Here is a 13,175-nt window from a genome sequence, read left to right on the forward strand (position 1 = left end):
AAAGGAAAAGACAGGCATTTGCGGAGAGAGATGGTGTGGAGCCAGAATAGTAGAATTGAGGTAAATGTAGACAGATTGTGTTCTCATCAAAACTAACCAATGGGCATAAAGTTTTAATTAAGCAAGGTGAATAAGTTGTAGATATCAGCTGTACAATATTGTGTCTATAGTCAAAAATACTGTATTGTACACTTAAAAATGTGTTAGAAATGTAGAAGTGTGTGTTCTTACCACACAAAAAAATAATTTTAAAAAAAAGAAAACAATTTTTGGTTAAGAAACTGGACAGAAACCTAGTCCAGCTAGCTCAAGTTGAAAAGGAATTCAGTAAAAAAATATGGAAGAGAATCAATCTCTCTCTCTGCAGAAAAAAACAGCTTGGCCTCTTAAGAATGGAACATTTATATATTTGTTCTCTCTTACTCTTTGTCTAGAGTAATAGGTTTCTCAATTACACTTCTTTCCAATCTTTTTACTTTTCTTCAGACTCTTAGTTTCTGCTTTGCCATTATTTCAGTTCTCATGTGACCTGCTTGTCCGTGCCAATTATACTCACTTTTATATTATTTTCCATTCCCATGACCACCACTGTTTTGTCCTTCTTTATATTTGTTTTTGCACAGCCTGTGGTTGTTTTGCACAGCCCTTCAATATTCCAAATCTAAATTCCTGGGACAGAGAATCTGATTGGCCCTAGGTTTGTATCAGTAACCAATCCTGGTGCAGTCATCTATACCCAGATGGAGCACGGTCTTTAAGGATACAGGACTTTTCATTTCCAGAAGTTGTGCATTCTCATGAGAAGGGCTTGTGAACAGGCAGGCAAATGGTAGGTGAGTTGGTATTTCACACACAAAGTAGGAAAGAAAAAAATAAACAATGATACAGCAGATAACATAAAAGAGTATGTTTAAGAAAACGTAAGCATTTTGCTACAATTATTTAGAACAAAGAATGGTTAAATATTTAGGGTAACTAGAAAATAGGTAGACAAAGCCTAAAGAAGAAAATGTTGGTCTAACCCTTCACATACTGTGACTATAGAAGAATATTTAGCATCAAGTAACTCTTCATGAAGGCTATGTACCAAAAGAAGTAGGTCAATAAATGAATTAGCACTAAAAAGAAAAATAGAATGTGTGAAAGATAACATAGAGAGGGAAGTTATTTGCATACCTTACACTGATTCTTCAATTATTTGCTTGTGGTTTATGAGAATTACCTACTAATTCCACTCATTAAAATGCCAAACGTGTTCAGAAAAGTATTTTCTTTCTATACGACCATTGTAGCTAAGTTTGACCCTGTATTATAAATTACCACTGGTGATTGCTAATTTGCTATGAGTGTCTCTGTTTTGTTAGTTTTTAATTAAACAAAATAAGTTTCTAGTAACAAGAGAGAAGACCTCTGCAGAAATACACATCAAATATTTCAGAGAATGTTGAAAGAGTTCTCAAGGTGCAAACCACAGGGGAATTCCTCTTAACCCTGCTATGGCAATAGACAAAGGTTTCAGTAATACTGCATATATTAGTTGCTGGGTCAATGTGTGAAATAAATTAACATGCAACACTCTAGCTCTAGAGAATTCTTTAGCTTGTCTAGGCAATAGATAAAATAGATTCTAAAGTCCTTCCAATGCACATTTGCTAGTCTTCTGTCCTTTTATTAAACTGAATGTCGTAATGGAAGGACCCATTTGCCTAGGCTTGGTCTTAATTCTTTTAAATGTCTCTATCTGGAGATTGAAGCTACATAAGTTTAAATAAAAGCACTGGGAGTAATAACGGTTGTATTATTCCTACAAATGAATGAATTCCTTCTGTCATGTTTTGATTGTCCACATCATTGAATTTGATTACTAATCACTCATGGTTTAGATCTGGATGGACTTGGATACTACTTTACAGTAGAGTCTAGGTTGTTATTTTTTTAAGGTTAAAAAAGTATAACAAAGGAAATACAAAGTCTTTGGCATGGTTTTTACAATTAACACTGGTTAATTTTGATATGTACTTGTGAACGAGACTAGGTTATTATTATGTTCACTTAGCCCTTGAAATCCAGCCTCCTTAGCATAATGTTTCTGAGCTTTGATTATTTTAATGCTTTTTTATTATGCAAATATTTTCTCCCTGCCAAATTAATCCCTAACATAGAAAATGAATTCTTAGTCCCATCTTCAGCATAAGAAATTAACAATCTTGTCAGTGTATTTGTATCGTAATTGGCCCAAGTCACAAAATAAAATAACTCATACAAATACAACATATAATAACTTTCCTCAGGGAGAAGATGGCAGGCTTTATGTCCCACTGCCCTTATTCCACATTTCTCCATGGCCGAGATCATGATGAGTCCATATTAATCGTGCCTGGTTGAATTATGACCAACTCATCAGATGCATTACTGACTTCAAGATGAATGAATGCAAATTGGGAGTTTAGAGAAGACGTAAATGTATTTGGATAAATTTGCAATTTGCATATTTATCTATAGTAACCATAATTCAGTTGCAATCTCAATTAACGAACACTTTATTAACAATATGAAAAACACGTGTCTGTAAACCAAAGGCTGTATCGGCCATGATTTTTTTCCTTATGGACACATACTATATAAATTCTAGGTTTAGCCTTTAGATGTTGCCCTTTTTTATCCAATTCTCTATTTGAAGATTGAAATAAATGTTCCACATGATCCAAGTTCAAATAAATAAAATTATAATTAGAATACACTACAAAAGCCATACCTTGATCTGTAAGGCCATACACATTTGGCACCTGCCTACTCTCTGGTCTCAACCCAAGACACTCTGCCTCAATAAATTATGCAACACAAGCTATTTTCTTTTTTTTCTTTTTTTCTTTTAGGGTGCCAAGCTTCTCTTATGTTGTTTCTTCTGCCCATAATGCTCTTCTTGCCATTCTTAGCATTTTCTCATATTTCAGGTCTCATCTCTAACCTGATCTGCTCTGAGAGGCTTCCTGTTCCTTACTATAGAAAGTAAGTTTTACTTTTTATTTCTTTTACAATTACATCTTGTAACCATCCATGAATGCAACAATATGTTCATGGGATATTTACAGGGCAAGGCATGTAGTAGATACTCAGATAAAATTTACTGAATAAACGAATAAAAGAATAAATAGTAATTGTGATAAGGCATGAATAGAACACATATTCATCTCCTTTCCTGAGATGCAAATATTCCTATTAAACATCAAAATAACTTATTTAAACAAGCACAGTTTTTGTCCATAATTTCTTTCATAATATTTACATTTTTCACATGAATTTATTTTTTAAACAATTAAAAAGAACTCTAATAATCTGGTGAAAAAATCTTCTCATAGTCCAGACCTAGTCCTATATAACTTTATGTAAGATGATCAGAGCCATAAATTTTATTCTTTCCTTTTGGTGAAATAGCTGAGTAGCTCAAATATGAGCTCTGGCATATTTTTTCTCTGCTTCCCTTCTGTCCTTTTTTCTCTTTTTATTTTGGTTATTTGGTTCCAGAGTTGTCTCTACACCTAAGGTTCTAGTCAGCAATTACAATATGTGGAGGATTTTTCCCCATACCACCAAGCGATTCTCAGACACCTGTTGGGTGTCCAACAATTTAACTCAGTTCTCAAGCTTCCTGCCTAAAGATAGGCTCAGATCTGACAGGTTAATGGCTCAGTCCCACAAGACTACCCCCCTACCCTCCTGCCAATCGCAACTCCAGGTTATCACCTGTGATTCTGACCTACCAGCTATAGATTGGAGGTTCCCACCACCTTCTCGAGTTCAATTAATTTGCTACAGCAACTCACAGAACTCAGAAAAACATTTTACTTATTAGATCACCAGTTTATTATAAAAGGATATAATTCAGGAACAGCCAGATGGAAGAGATGCATAGGACAAGGTAAGAGGGAAGGGTCATGAAGCTTTCATGCTCTTTTAAGCCTGCCACTCTTCCCAAATCTCCACATCGACATGTTCACCAATCCAGAAGCTCTCTGAACTCTGTCCTTTTAAATTTTTATGGAGGCTTCATTACATAGTCAGGATTAAGTAAATAATTGACCATTTGTAACTGAACTCAATCTCTAATCCCTTCTCCTCCCTGGAGGTTGGGGGGTGGGGTGGTGACGAGACTGAAAGTTCCAACCCACTAATCACAAGATTGGTTCTCTTAGTAACCAGCCCCCATCCTTCCATGTTTTCCAACTTACCTCATTAACATAATAAAAGACACCTTTTTTTGTCCTCAGCACTTAAGAAATTCCAAGGGTTTTCAGAGCTCCGTGCCAGGAAAGGAGTCCAAAACCAAATGTACATTTCTTATTGTAAATCACAATATGACACCAGAGCCTGATTATGCCTTTTTAAAGATTATGGATGAGTGGAGCAGTGATCTTGGCTTTCTGAATTGCAACTGGCTCCTAACTGGATTCTCTCACTGTCAGATTCTCAGTATATCCCATAGTACTCCCTGACTTATAGTTGAATACTCCTGGAATCGAAATTTGGCTCTATCCCTTCCTCTCCTTCTCCCACATCTATCAGGAACCTATCCGAACACCAACATGTTGTTTATCATTTTCTTACAAGTTCTTGTAAGTAATTTTATTGAAAGACGATGGAAATAAAATTAAAGAATTATTTACTAAAGCCTTCATGTACACAACAGTAATTTAGGCTTCTCTCCAAAAAAATGTCTAAAGTAACAGAGCAAGAAGTATCTCCAATATACAGGTATAGGTTTCAATATCATCTGGAACTATATTGAATTATAATTATTTGACCATATTGACCGACAAAACTAGTAATTTAGTATGACTAAATCAAAGACTTAACCACTTTCTTATGATGCAGGTGAGGCAAATCCCCCATAGTAGGGAATCAAGTCCTGGGCCAAGAAAGTTCTTGGCTTCTCATAGGAAAGAATTCAAACGTGAGCCATGAGCCAATATAGAGTTTAAAATGAAAGTCAGTTTGTTCAGTAGAGAGTAAGAAAAGGCCACCCCACAGATAGAGCAGTGGTCTCTAATCATTACTGGAAGAGAGACCCTTGTCACTCATCCAGGTAGGGTTTAGTATAAGTATTTCTTATTTCCATGGGAAATTTCTTAGTATGGGGAAAAGAAGGAACGAAGAACTTCTACAAGGTACAAGAAGAATAGGACAGGTTTATCTTTTACTTTTGTAAGGTACAGCCTGTGGCTAGTTTGTAATAGGTTTAATTACAGGAATAGCCATTACAGTGGAATCTCTTTGCTCAGTAGGCTTTAGATCAGGGGTGTCAAAACTGCTGCCCTCGGGCCAACTGCGGTCCACAATCCATTGTTAATTGGCCTGCAGCAAATTCCAAAAATATATTTAGTTTACTTAAATAAACCAGGTGAGGCAATACTACTTCACCTGGAGTGAGTGGCCCGGCTGTTTGTGTATTTTACCACATATGGTCCTTGGTAAAAAACGTTGAAAAATGTTTGGACACCCCAGCTTTAGATGGTCTGTTCTGTGTGATTGATTAATGTCTGTGTCTGGTAGCACGTAGGTAGCAGGCTTGAAATCCAACCCCCTAGTTCTTTCTTTTATAAAAATAGCTCTATGCCCCTTCCCTATGCTATTTACATGATTATCTGGTTCTGTAATAGGACATTAATTTCCAAAGTATTATGAATGTTAGAAGAAATAGACTACTGGCTATTACAAAGGAATTGTTTGAGCTTAGATAATGTCACAAGGCTCATTTCTCTTCAACTTTTTGGTGAAGGAGGAATTGACGAGATATAAATATTTCTAATATTGAGAATATCTACCAAAACAGGTACAATAATGTGACCCAGAAAGGATTGGTAGAAAATATTCAAAGTGATGAAAAGCAAGGATCTACAACCAAGATTAGTCAGCAAATCTATCATTTAGATTCAAAAGACAGATAAAGAGCTTCCCAGACAAGAAAAAGCTAAGGGAGTTCATCACCACCAAACAAGTATTGCAAGGAATCTTAGAGGGACTTAAGACCAAAATAAATAAATAAATAAATAAATAAATAAATAAATAAATAAATAAAATAAAATGACAACTACATCACTATTAATTAACAGTTACTTTTGATTATTGAGAATTGCCTGAAGTTTAGCTGAACTGAAGCCCTGTAACTACGGACATACAGAAGTAGCCACCTCAAGACTGGTAGGAGAGGCAGAGTCACAGAACGGGCTGGTCCCACATCTGTGTATGACCATTAAAACTCGGGAGGAATATCTCAGCTGTGGAGGTCCCCCCTCCCAAGGAGTGAGGGGTCCCAGCCCCTCCCCAGCCCAGGGTTTCAGTGCTGGGGAGAGAAGTCCCCATAATTTCTGACTGTGGAAACCAGTGAAGATTGTAGCTGAGTGAGAAGGAGGGTGGCTGGACTCCCAGGCGCAACTCTTAAAAGGCCCATGCACAGACTTACTTGCTGATGGATTCACTCCCTCTGAGCTCCAGCACTGGGGCAGCAGCTCAGAAGGCCTCAGGGACACATGGGGAGGAACTGGATTGTCTAGCTTCAGGGTGAGAACTGGAGAAGCAGCTTTCTTCTTAATGAAGACGCTGGTGGAAGCCATTGTTTCTTTGTTGAGCCCTCCCCCTCCCTGCGTGCAGAAGCAAGCAGAAGCCAATCTGAGTCTCCATCAAACTGGCTATCACCTTTCATCTGCCCCACCCTGATTCCCTGAGACCACGCCCCACCCAACTTTTGGGCACACCCACGCTGCTTCCAGTGGCTTTCCCGTTATAAACGGCCTGCCTTGGCTCATGCTGCAGACCTTCCTAAAATCTCTCAAAGGTTCCTAAAACCTAAATGAGCAGCATCTGGCTTCAGCACATCCCATACCTCTGGTGGAGTAGCCCTAAGCCCAGCACTAGCGACAGCTGACTTAGGCTTGCAGCTTGTCCTCTCAAGGCATCTCCAAACACAGTGCAGGTGGCAGCCATTTCTGGATTGCTTTGTAGCTTATGCCAGCTGCCCCTGGGCAAGGCATAGACTGCAGCTGAACTTGGCTTGCAGCAGGTCACCTCCCAGAAGGCCCCGGGCTGGCAGACCAAGTGGCCAGCTTCATCACCTGGCCACCTCCAAGGATGACACACCCAAAAGGCAGACTGGGGAGGCACCAGAGCCCTGCTACAGTGAACACTGCTCTATAGGGTCAGCCCCTACACAACAGCTTTTTCACTGTAATCACAGGCACTCCTCACAACCAATCAGCCTGAGGGTCAATCCGTCTCATTGATGTGCAAACAGCAATAAGTCTCAACTACAACAGGAGGGCACACACAACTCACACAAGGGACACACCTGGAGCACCCAGCTCTCGTGATCAGGAAAACTGCCCCACTGGGTCCCACAGGTCACCTACTACATAAGGCCACTCTCTAAGACTGGGAGACACAGCAGTTCTACATAGAAAAAAACAAAAAAACAAAACAAAACACAGAGAGGCAGCCAAAATGAGGAAACAAAGAAACATTTCCCAAATAAAAGAACAGAGCAATGCTCCAGATAAGGAACTAAACTGAATGGAGACAAGCAATCAACCAGGCACAGAGTTCCAAACACTCGTTATAAGGATTTTCAATGATCTCAGGGAGAACTTTAAAAAAGAGATAGGAAACATAAAAATGGAGATAGAAAACATAAAAAGAACCAGTCAGAAATAAAGAATACAATAACTGAAATGAGGAACACATCAGACGGAATCAACAGTAGATTAGATGAAGCAGAAGACTGAATCAATGCTTTAGAAGATAGGGTAGAAGAAAACTCCCAATTAGAACAGAAAAAGAATCCAAAAAATGTGAGTTTAAGGGTCCTTTGGGACAACAGCAAGCAAACTAACCTTTGTATCATAGGGGTACCAGAAGTAAATACCAGGCCAAACCCAGATTCAAGGGCTGGAGAAATAGAATCCACTTTTTGATGAGAAGAAAGGCAAAGATTGTGCGTAAAGGGATGGTACTAGAAATGTGTGGCCATTTTGCAATCTACCACACCACTCAAAGCTAAATCACTACTATTTCTCATGTGAATACTTGCAATATTTCCATGCTTCCACTTCTGTCTTCATGCAAGCAATTGTCTATAGATCAGTCAATAGCTTTAAAAGTATAAACCAAAATATGTCATTCCTTTTTCTAAACACCTTCAAAGATTTCTTATCTTTTTAATAATAAAACCAAATACTTGCTCTTTGTGCCCTATATGATCAGCCCTTGACTTCCTCTTTGACATAATCTCATACCACTCCTCCCTCAGTGCACTGGTCTATCTGTCCCTACTTTAGGACCTTAGCTCTACCTATTTATTCTGCCTGAAATGTTTCTCCCACATATCTTCAAATAGTTGGCTTTTTCTTGTTATTCAAGTCTCAGAGAGAATTTCCTGTGTGGGGTAAATATCACTAGTGCACACCTCTCTTTGCTGGACTCATGGAAGTTTATACTTCCAAAGTCTATTGCACCATGGTAAGAACATTTGACAAGTTCTGGTTAGTGGACCATAAACAAAAGTAAAATATGTCATTTCTAGGTTGAGTCAGTAGAAAGCCCTGCTCAGTATTCTGATCTCCTTTCTTCCCTTTCCATCACAACTGGAGAGTCTCATGTTGAGAAGGTAAACCACAAGGTTAAAGTGTCTTAAATTGCTGAGTCACTACATGAAAGATTGCTGTCTTGGAGGATTTACAAACCCATAGTGGACTTTGCATAAGTTAGAAAGAAACTTCTGTTGTTATAAGGCACCACAGTTTTGGAGTTAATTTGTTATTACAGCATATCCTATCCTATCCTAATTGATACACAAAGAACACAGTGTTAAGTAGCTTCTTCACCATGCTCTCATTCTCTGTCCTAACAATCTATTTCGTTTTCCTCATAGCTCCTGATAATATTTATTTCCTGTTATACTCTCACTCAACTAGAATGTAAACTCTATATAAGAAATCTTATATGCTTATAAATTTTTGTATTTCCAGGGCCTAGAATAGCAGCTGTTCAGTAAATAGTTACTGATTGTATCAATATGATGTTTATTACACAGCACTTGCTGGTATACCATATTGGATTATACAACTGGACATGATTTGAGAAGCAAAATGCAACAGGTGAACTCTCAGCAAAATGTATTGTGAGATATTAATGGCAATTTAATGATATCTTTTGGTACTTTTCAATTATAGAAATGTGTGAAATACTCATTTTATTATTAGAATCTAAATAAATACTCATTTTATTATTAGAATCAGGTGGATATACAGGCACAATGTAAAACTTTGGGGAACAGCTACATAAATATACCAGCAGTATTTCCATTTACTTTTTTCTTTCCTGAACAGTCATATCCTAATTGACCACAGAATTGGTATTAAGTCCACTGAATTCACTCAAAAGAATACAAATTTGGAGACATGAGAACATTGTCTCCTTACCTGACCTCTATTCCCATCCAAAGAGAAAGGGCTATTTCACACATACCACCAGGACAATCCTGGATAAAAGTATAAAGGCAGATAAAGGCAGCTCATATTCCATTCTCATTGTTCCTAAAGCATGTAGCTCTCTTATAAGCCTCATAATAAATAGTGTCTGATGCTTTGTGAGGATTCTGGCATCATTAAAAGCTCAATCTCTAATATAATTGAACATCATTTTAACCTACATGGAAAGTTAGGTCTGTTCATAACTGAAGCCCTCATGGCAGGTTCATGTTCTTTGTCATAAGACTCCTGGGCCCACGCAAATCAAGGAAGATGGGTGAACAACTCTTTCAATGTCTATAAATAATATATAACAGCAAAGAAATTCCTGAACATTCTCTAACAGGAGAGCTCTTGCTTAGAACATTCTTAGAAATATTCTTGGGGGCAGTGTTGCCCAAGCTACATACTAGTTTAACAAAAAATACCTAACTGAGCCCAAATGTGTTTGGAAATCAAAGCAGACAATGGATAGAAGAGGAGAAATTTGTTAGCAAATAGCAGAATCTAAGACCAAGACGGGGAGAGAGAAAAATAAGTTGCTTTTCCCTTGCTGCTTTTAAGATTCTCTTGTCTTAAATTTTGACAATTTAATTATAATGTGTCTTGGTAGAAGTCTCTTTGAATTCCTCTTGTTTGGAAATCCCTGGGCTTCCTGGATCTTGATGTCTGTTTCTTTCCTCACATTAGGGAAGATTTCAGTCATTATTTCTTTGAATATACTTTCTGCCCCTTTCCCTCTCTCTTCTCCTTCTGGTACCCCTATAATGTGTACATTGGTCTTTTAGATGTTGCTCTGTAAGTCCCTTAAGCTATCGTTACTCTTTTTCATTCTTTTTTTTCTTTTTGCTTCTCTGATTGGATGAATTCTACTCTCCTATCTTCAAGTTTGCTGATGTTTTTCTTCTGCTTGATCTACTCTGATGCTGAACACCTTTTGAATTTTTTAGTTCAGTTATTATATTCTTCAGCTCTATTATTTCTGTTTGATCCTTTCTTACATTTTCTGTCTCTTTGTTGAAATTCTCACTTTGTTCATGCATTGCTGTCCTGACCTCAGTAAGCATCCTTATGACTGGTATTTTAAACGTTTTATCTGGTAAATCACGTATCTCCATTTCATTAAGATATTTTTCTGGAGCTTTATCTTGTTCTTTTGTTTGAAACATATGTCTGTTTCTTCATTTTCCTTGACTCTCTGTGTTGGTTTCTGCACATTAAATAAAATAACCTCATTTTAAAATCTTAACAGAGTACTCCTGCATAGGAGATGAAACTTGCCAATCGGCCTAGCCCAAAGAACTCAAAGGGAGCAAAATTGGAGGATGACACAAAGAAGGTTTAAAGAAATCATTTGGGTCACCCAGGATAGATCCAGGTCTGAATGTAACTAAGAGGTTGCTTACCAGAGTTTCCTCACCAGGAGTTTTCATGGGAGAATCAGGTAATAAACAGTATGTGCTAACAGTGATTGTTGTAGTTTGTGGTTGTCAGTAAGTCATCTTCTAATACTGTCCAGTAGTTGCTAAATGACTATCGGTTTGTAAATTGGCCCCTATACACAGAGGGTAAGGAGAGACCAATGAAAGTGGCAAACCACTCCAGTCTGGTAAGTGGCAGATTTTAATAAGCAATTTACTTACAAGGCTTTTTTGGGCAGCCACAAGATGAGTAGATTTTCTCACCCACCCACCAGAATCTTAAAAGTTTATATAGAGTTCTTAAGTGGGTTGTCATGTATCCCATTCAGATGGTCTCAACACCTTACAATCTCAAGTCTGTGTCCTTAGACTAGTATTTAGTTCTGCGTAGGCAAGCAGAATACACATTCCAAAAATAGGGGAAGGGTAAGGAACCTCTAATTCCCTGGGTCAAGCTTATGGGTCAACTGACAGACACATCTTCTTCTATGATCTCTTCCACCAATGAACAAGGTAGCAATTATGTCAGGGATGGAAGTCATACATGGAATCAAAAACCTAAATTTCCTACAATGAAACCCATATGAATTCCATAATGCCAACAATAAACTGATCATCTTTTTGGCATCATTGTGGAGTGCCAGTCAGCTATTTGATGACAAGTGGACAACTTTGATCCTTTTCTGATGTGGAGAAAACAGCCCTTGTTTTCCTTGATATAACCAATTATTGATTTCATTTTGTGTCTAATATGCCTCAGAAAGTACTGCTATGCATGAGTTTATTGGATATTTTATTCACTACCATGAAATGTTGCACAGCACATCTTCCAACCAAGAAATTTGTTTCAAAATTAAAAAAGAAAGGCAATAGGTACATACAGCATCAATGTCTTTTATCTTGCCTTATTATTCATAGATGATAGACCTTAAAGACTGGCTTACTGAGAACTCTACTCTGACACCAGCTGAAGGATCGTACTTGTGAGGTTGGTGTGATGATTACAGCATGTGACGTACTAGCTGAACCAGAAGTCAACATTTATATTCTTCCCCATTTGCTAAAGGTCCATGCTAGCCATTTTGTGTCTTTTGTGATTCTACAGCAGGCTTTCTAAGCAGAAAATGCCGCCATTATATTGTCTAGGTTGATCAATTCTGACTATCAAAGGAAAATAGAGTTACTGCCACACAATAAAATTGAGAAGTAGGTACATTTTTAACTCTGTGTTTTATCATTCCCTAAGGTAAAATATAATGAAAAACTCCTACAACCTCATCCATTTGGATTTTCAAGGGCTCAAACCCCTCAAAATTTTTCCAACTAAAAAAAAACTTTGATATGGACTAAAAAGAAAAACTTGGAAACAGTGACCAATATGGAAGAAAGTCAAAGGCCTTGGGACCAACTGTAGAAGTCAAACCTGTAATATCCATCTGTATTCAGTTATTATTCACCTTTTGTTGACAGTTACCAATACACTGACATATCAATTTTCTTCCTCCATCATTGGACATACAGTGTTTCAAGTGGTTAAATTTGCCAATAGTTCAAGTAACATAGAAAGGTGAGTAGTACATTAATGAGTTATGATAAATTGGGTTTGGGAAGGCAATAAGAGTGGTAATAACTGTACGTGGTTTACAAATATAAATAGGGTTGTACAAGGCACATTTGAAAATACATATATAGGAAGAAGGATATGTGTGTGAGGTAGTAAAGTGGTAGACTGCACAGTTGTAGAAGGTGACAGTCACGATGTTAATGAACCTCAACTTATCCTTTTAGCTAACTAGTAATACCTCAATAGGTATACAAAATACAAGTAGAGGAGTGGGTTAGGCAGATGACATTTAGTTTAGTTTTGGTCTTGCTGAGTTTGTGGTATACCTATAGAACATTAAGTTAGAAAAGTAAATTCAGGGTTGTATCAATGTGTCTGTAATTCAGAGAAGAGGTTGGGACTGGAGATATAGATTGGAAATTCTCAGTGCATAAAAACATCTACCTGTGTTGATGAAATAATCTAAGGAGCCTGAATAAAATGAGAAGAGGGACAGTGTGCAACTTTGGAGAACTAAGATTTAAAGGACTTGCAAAAGTGAAGATGTTCACAAAACATAGGACTGTTATAATAATTAAGAATGATGCCACAGAAACACCAAGAAAAATTGTCAAGAAAGGAAGAGTAGAAATGATATCAGACCCTACAGAAAATGTATAAGGGGGCTGCTGG

Source organism: Rhinolophus sinicus, linkage group LG02, assembly GCF_036562045.2.
Source record: "Rhinolophus sinicus isolate RSC01 linkage group LG02, ASM3656204v1, whole genome shotgun sequence".
In the NCBI taxonomy this organism is placed as follows: domain Eukaryota; kingdom Metazoa; phylum Chordata; class Mammalia; order Chiroptera; family Rhinolophidae; genus Rhinolophus; species Rhinolophus sinicus.